Below are 7,863 nucleotides of genomic sequence, written 5' to 3'. Positions count from 1 at the left end.
AGGAAGTCTGGTTCATTAAGGCATGCAATACATGCCGTGACCTACTACCAGTGCAGGATTATCCCTTATTCTTGTCAACATATTTCCTCATCACTGGAATAGTTGGATTCTCACCGTTTCCCTGACTATCTTTCTCAATGGACATCCTTTGTCATGCAAATCCCACCCAGTCTACCTCAGAGTAACCCTAGATAGATCTCACATATCTTAACCACCAAAGGAAAACTGTGGCTATGGTGAGGATGCCTAACAACCTTCTAAGCAAATTGGCCAGCACTTCATAGGGAACAAATGCTCAAACACTCCAATTGTTTAGTTTAGCCCTCTGTTACTCTGCAGCAGAATACCGTGCTCCAGTCTGGCTCCATTCCTTTCACATTCAATTGGTTGACACACAACTACATTCAATCATTTTCATCGTAACTGGGACGATTTGACCTACACCAGTCCCTTCGCTCCCTGTTTTAAGAAACATCACTCCTCCCCACATCTGTCTTGATGACCCTACAGCCAGAATGGCTGGGAAGATCAGAGCAAACCTAAGCCTAGTACTATACACTGCCCTATTCCACCACCCAGGAGCATGCTTGTCGTCGAGGCACCCATTCTGGGCCCACTTGCCCCGCCTAGAATTCTCTGCAGTGTGGATGTGGCATGAAGAATAGTCTGCAGCTGACATCAGAAACCTGTCTTTCATAATTAACACAATTATGTGCGTACCCAGCTTCGATGTGCCACACTGGACTGCTCATGGGCCCTTCTGAATTGATTTCAGACTGGCCAGGGTCTGAAATACTTTCCTACCTGGCGCCAATGAGGATCCCATATGCGGCTGTGGCCAAAGACCGACAATGTCATACATCACTGATGACTCCTCTGACCAAATTTGAAGGTGGTTGAAGGCTTCGCACTTTTCTGATGAGGCTGCTGCAAATTGGTTTGGCAAGCTCCACCTCCGATAAGCAGGACAATTTCCTGTGAAAGAATACCCTACAGCTTAAGAGTTCAATCCTGTACCAGTGGAGAGAACAGCACCTGCCACGGCTTTGTGAGTACAAAATTTTGAAGATTTGAAATGCTAAAATGCAATGCATGCAAGGGAAAAGTCACCTCCACTTCCATATATAAAGGGTAATGGTGAAATTCACGTAACATATGGCAAATGATACTGCTTTGTTTAGCTACTGGGCTTGAGACAAATCCTGTGGTGCATGCTATGCAAACAATGCTCAGTTGATCCATCAAAACAAAATTATGACTATAGTAGTAATGATTAAACACTTCTTCTCCATGATCACATAATATGTGGCAGGATCAGTTTAGGCATTTGGTTTGCTTTGTGCCAGAACATACATAATCCCAAAGGACATTATTTGAACATAAAGGATTGTTGACTCAATTCCCTCATTGGAGTCCTCTTGCAACATCTCTTCAAAAGCAGATACACATACAGAAAAACTGGGACTCTACTGTGATTTATTTTATCTCCATTTTAATGTGTTACTGACAGCCACATGTGGAATCTTTATTAGCACAAGCATATTGCTAAGAATAAACTCCACATAGGATTTATATCTCAGAGTCTGGGACAAAACAAATAATCCTCCTGTGCTGAGTGGTGGTTTAGGTTTTTCTTTTTTGCATTCTGGTTTGTATTATGCTGAATACCTGATTTGATTTCCTATCACTAGATTATACATAAAGGTGAGATGAATTCACCTTTTTGGTTAGTCAATGAGCACCATGCACCTTGTTTTGCTTAATACTAGTAAATATATCTATGTAATACTGAATATGAATCCAAACATCACTATTTTCTGGGCTCCTATGCCATCTTTGCACCTTCCTTCAGGCCTACTCCATATTCCCCACTTGCCCTCTTTCTGCTGCAGCTTTCCAGTTCCCCATTGCCCAGCTATCCATGTCATATTGTCAGCCTCTGACTAGACCCACTATTTCCCCTCAGGTTGGAGACTTCCAGCAGCTCTCCCTGCCTGTTTCCTCTGTCATGGCAACCCTTCTTCATGGATTTTGACCAGAAGAGATGCATGTCCTGCTCCTTTTGATCATAAGGGAAGTGCTCAGATACTGCAGTGATGGATGCCATTATAAGACTCTAGGTGGATCTGTGGGCTTGCTTAGGACACCTATGTTGGCCACAGGGAGAGGGCAAAATGGGAGAGGAAATTTGGGGACATGGAGGAGTGGCAGGCAGGACCTGGCAAACAGGTTATTAATAGGCATACCGAGCTACTTGAACCACATCGGGTTCCAGAAGGGATGATATGGCCGAAGACCTTTTTCAGATGGTTGAAGTAACTGGCTGAATGGCTAAACAAGAGATCAGAGGTACCCCATTGCAGTACATTACCAATGGTGTGTTTGGAAGCTCACTATGCGGACAGAATTCACCTTCCTACTTACACAGAAAATTGCTCTGTCTCTAGTTATTCTTTCATGCTGATGACATATTTAAGTGCAATATAAAACTACTGGACATAATGCTGCCAGGTGCTTTATCATAAAAGCTGGGTGAGCTATTTGTAATGAATAATCTATCTAACTAAGCTTGCCCTTTTTGGTTAATTACTGTATATACTTGTTCATAAGCCGAATATTTTTGGTAAAAAAGTGACGCATCAAAGAGCAGGGTTCGACTTATAAATGGGTCTACACCAAAATTTGATGATTTTAAACTCTATGGAATCATTGAATTGAATATCTAATACATTGTCGTTTTGTTTACCTGGAGCGTCTGCAGGCCTGGATGGGTGGCTGGGAACAGCAAACCACGGCCACTGGGAGCTGAAGGGCTCCGTGCCTGTGAACGCTCCAGGTAAATAAAATGTCCAGGCCCACTAGAGGCTTACCCTCATGGGCCAGGAGCCAAAGTTTGCCAACCCCTGAAATATAGGGTCGGCTTATGAAAGGATCATACAGTTTTTGCTATTTTTACCTAACCATCGTGGGGGATCAGCTTATAAACAAACGGGCTAATGAACGAGTATATACGGTAGCCACACAGATTTGGCTTTTCTTCGATGTATTAATTATGTGTAATTCTCAACAAATATTTTATGCAAACATATTTTATGCTACGGTTTGTTTGCAAACTGTTTGCTGTGATCATATCTTTGAGTATTTGTTATTTGAGGTGTTTGACTGATAACCTGAGTCACATGGTATTGTTTCGACCCTATGATTAGATGAAAAACTTAGTACAAGAAGTAGGCAGCTTCGGGTACAAATAGCGAATGCCTGTAATCATGATCAATCTCTTTGTTCAGATGCAAATATGGTACCTGCATGCAGAACAACCATACACTTATATCTCTGTGAGCAAAAACCTGTTTGCAAGACTGTTCACTAAGTGAACATGAAGGAATGTGAAGATAGCTAAAAGAAAAAAATCAAAATTGACAAATATGTTCCTGAATAAGTTCTCACTGTTGGAGCATCTCTAACTAGAATACTATTACTTTGCACTCTACAATGTGTTCTGGTCCATTCTCTGATGTCAACGTGATTTACAAACCTCAGTTAAGCTTTGTACTGCCCTTAAGAGAGGTATTAACATAGCTGTTTTACAGATAGGTAATCTGAGGTCCCGAGAAGTTAAGGTCGTAAAGCAAATCAGTGGGAGTCTGGACTAGAATCCAAAATTCCTGATTCTTGCTCCAACCACTACACAAACGACCTTCTTTATTATCATTACTCAGGAGGCAGGCTTATAAACTATGAAAGAAACATGCCACTGGGAGCAAAACACGAAAGGCTTAAAAATCCAACCCTCTGCAAGAGTGGATATTGTACACCACGAGCCAGATTTACGCAACATATCAGTAGTTCACAAAAAGCATCTTTTATTCCTTCCTTTTTCCATTCATCTAAAGCTGGAAACGCAGAATGTTGCGTAACATTTCTGAAGTTATTTGGAGCTGGCTGCAGCTGTTTATCATACTGAATAATTATAAACATTTGAGTGTCTGAAAAGAATTGCACAGGCAGCTTTGCTCCCCGTTGTGAACAGCACTATTGCTGAACCCCCAACAATACTGTACCATGTGTGCTGGGGCCTGCTTTTCATTTAGAGCTAGCAGATGAGCAGGAATCCAAGACCAGGTTTTGGCTCTGACATTAAAATCAAGCCTATGGATGAGACTGTGGATTAATTTGCCCAGAACTCCAGGCAAAGTCTGGAGATCTCCATTTCAATGTAAAATATTCGAGTGCTAAGACACAGGGCTGGTCTACACTAAATCTGTAAGTCGACCTAAGTTACACTACTTGAGTTACGTAACTGATGTTGACGTAACTTAGGGTGACTTACAGTAGTGTCTACACTGCGCTATGTCAATGGGAGACTTTCCCGCCAACTTACCTTACGCTTCTCAGGGAGCTGGAGTACAGCCGTAGATGGGAAAGCGCTCTTCCAGCAATTTAGTGGAGCTTCTCCAGACCTGCTAAATCAACACCGCTGCATCGATCGCAACAGTGCTGATTTAGCCCTAAGTATAGACAAGCCCATAGTCATGTATAAAGCGTAGACTTCTATTGTCAGGCTCTAATACAGTGGCTCTCAAACTTTTGTACTGGTGACCTCTTTCACACAGCAAGCCTCTGAGTTCGACCCCCCTTATAAATTAAAAACACTTTTTTATATATTTAACACCATTATAAATGTTGGCTGCAAAGCAGGGTTGGGGTGGAGGCTGACAGCTCATGCCCCCCATGTAATAACCGTGCGACCCCCTGAGGGGCCCGACCCCCATTTTAAGAACCCCTGCTCTAATAACAGACAGGCCGGGTCAGGGATTTATAATAATCTTTGCAATGATTTAGGTCACTGGCAACCTGCAGTAACAAAGCAGGTTGAAAACTCTGTAGGTTTCCAAACCCTGTGGAGGGCTGGAGTTACAATTAGCCAAAGAGAGAAGAACACAAGAGTGCTTTATTGAAGATAACAACAAGGTAGACTACCTGCTACTTCTTAGGTGCTAAAATAAAGAAGCTTTGTCATTGTTAACACATAATATGGTATCTACAGCCATCTGTTCCATTAGCTAAATCCTGCCTTTACCTGCTAGAGATGTGATAGGTGATGGCTGTGAGGTGACTGCCAGAATCATCCTGCTGGAACAGAGGAGGGTGGTTGGGAGGAATGTGTGGTGATCATTATAAAAGCACACAGATCTACCGTGTTGGGGCCCAGACACAGTAGGCTGATGGGTGTCCAGCAGTGTGTACTTTTACCAGAGCTTTAACTAGAGCTGAGTGAACAATTGTTTTTTCAGTGTGGCCAGCAAACCGAAGAATCAGGGAAAATGTTCGGTTTTGGTTCTGAAAATGTACAGATTTTGATGACAAAGTGGAGAGGGAGAGACAGACACACACACTCCACCCCACCCCACCGCTGTTTCTTTAGCCCAGTGGTTAAGGCACTTGCCTGGGATGTGGGAGACCCAGATTTGAATGTCCACGCTGGAGCAGGGACTTGAATTCAGCTCTCCCTCCTTCTAGCTGAGTGCCCTAATAGCCTATAGTCTGGTGGTTGTTCTGAGCTGGGTTGCTCTCATGCTGTCCCACTTTGTAGAAATATTTAACTATTCATTGTTTCAGGGAGAGAGAGTGAGAATGACTGTATACCTGGTGATTAAGGCTGGCCCCTGGAAGGTAGGAGAAGTAGATTCAAATCCCTCCTCTGAACCAGACAGAGAGGAGATTTGAATCCACTGAGTGAGTGTGTGAAGAGATGTGTACATTTACAGATGCATGCACGGTGACCTGAAATGAACGTTTCCAATGTGCTGACAAGCTCCAAACAGTTCTGAATCCAAGTATTTCCCCTGATTTTTCAGTTTGATGGCTGAACCAAAAACATCAATTATTTGCCCCATTCTTTGTGACACCTACTTTAGCTTTAAAGAAGTGCATGTGTTTTGGGGTGACTGGTTTTGTGGTCAAGAGAAGCTGGCAACCTCCATGGCTGAGTGGGACCATTCCAGAGGCAAATTAAGCCAGGATGGGTAAATGGCTTCAGGGATGCCTTTGATACAGCATGCCTTCTTTTATTGTGGTAGTCTCCGTTCTTGGCACTGTTTTTTATTGTACTTTGCTGAACATGTTATGGATTATAGCAGTTTACTGTACTGGGGAATTTTTCTCCCTCTTATTTGTAACTTTTTGGCATGATCATTAGTTTGTTCTAGTTGGTTTCTTTCACTCTTTCTTTGAAGTGGATTTCAGCTATGCTGTTGACAGTATCTTTGTGATTCAACACCCTCAGCTTATACATTTTGTATTTCCTTTGTGCAACTGGCAGCTCCATTACAGGGATGCAGTTGGTATCACTTAGTGGGGTTCTGAGTCATGCACGAATGAAATGATTCCTTTGTCTTTGGAGTTTCTTTCCATTCTGAGCTGTCTTTGGTGAATTCCTCCCATGTTGCTGATTGGTTGCAAATGCATGTTTGCCTTAATGGGAATTTCTGTTGTTGTTTTCCTCTCATGATTCAAGGCATATGCTGATCTCTTTTGGACCCTGTATGGAGCAGCATTCTCAAAGTATGCAGGAGAATACTTAAAGATTAATTTTACGTTGCACTGATCAACACTGAATTTCATCTGCCATTTTGTTGCCCAGTCACACTGTTTTGTGAGATCCTTTTGTAACTCTTCAGTGTCAGCTTTGGACTTAACGATTATTTCATGTTCATTTTCACTCAAATCACCTTCCAGCCTTATCCCAGCATGCAGGAGGTGCTGGGAGGGAGAGGAGTTGATCAGTGGGGCTTACAGACCCCCTGGAGTACCCTCATGGACACCAGTTTGAGAAATGCTGGCCTACGTGACATGAATTGTGTGAGGTAATGGAATCAACTATATAGCTGACTGAGCCAAGGGGAAATACTATTATTTAGGAGCACAACAAGGGTAGTATTAATTTACCTAGGTCTTTATGGACTTAGGAGAACAGGTCTTCTTAGGAGCTTTCCAGTATTTCTGGTTCCAGCTAGTCTGTTCTTGTGGTATTTCCAACCCTGTGTGGTATTTTGGCACTTGGAAAATAAGTCATATCCAGAAAATGCAGAAGGGCTCTTCGCACAGACCTCCCCACAACACTGCTGGTCGAGTGGTCCAGCAGCACCTCCCTGGAGCTGGATAACAATCATCATGTCTCCCCATCCTAATTTTGAAAAAAAAGGCACACAGGTGTCGTAAAATGGAGTCGAGAGAACGTGGTTCTTTTAGCCAGAATTTTATGTTTCTGACCCCTTAGTTGTATGGTCCTCACACCACTGCATTATTTCAGGTTTGTACTCATATAATCCGTTCAAATTAAATCAGAGTAATGGAGTGGTGAATCTTACCGATGAGTTTATTACAAATGCCTAGACATGATGATAATTGTTAAGTCAAAATCTAGAGGGCTTGACTCTACACCTATTGAAATAAATGAAAAAATTCCACTTGATTTAATGTAAGGAAGATCAGGCCCTGAGTTCCCATATTTCACAGAGTTTAAGGACAGAAAGGATCACTGATCATCTAGTCAGACGTCATGTATATTAGAGTCCATTGTATTTCACCTAGTAATTCCTTCATTGTGCTCAGCAACTTGTGGTTGAGCTATACTGTATCTCCTAGAAAGAGATCCAGTCTTGATTTAAAGGTTCCAAATGGAGGATCCACCACATCCCCCCCCTTTTATTTTTTAATATGGAGATATACCTATCTTGTAGAACTGGAAGGGACCTCGAAAGGTCATTGAGTCCAGCCCCCTGTCTTCACTAGCAGGACCAAGTACTGATTTTTGCCCCAGATCCCTAAGTGGCCCCCTCAAGGATTGAACTCACAACCCTG

The sequence above is a fragment of the Chrysemys picta genome, chromosome 3 (genome assembly GCF_011386835.1).
Source record: "Chrysemys picta bellii isolate R12L10 chromosome 3, ASM1138683v2, whole genome shotgun sequence".
Classification (NCBI taxonomy): domain Eukaryota; kingdom Metazoa; phylum Chordata; order Testudines; family Emydidae; genus Chrysemys; species Chrysemys picta.
This window is presented reverse-complemented; position numbering follows the sequence as displayed.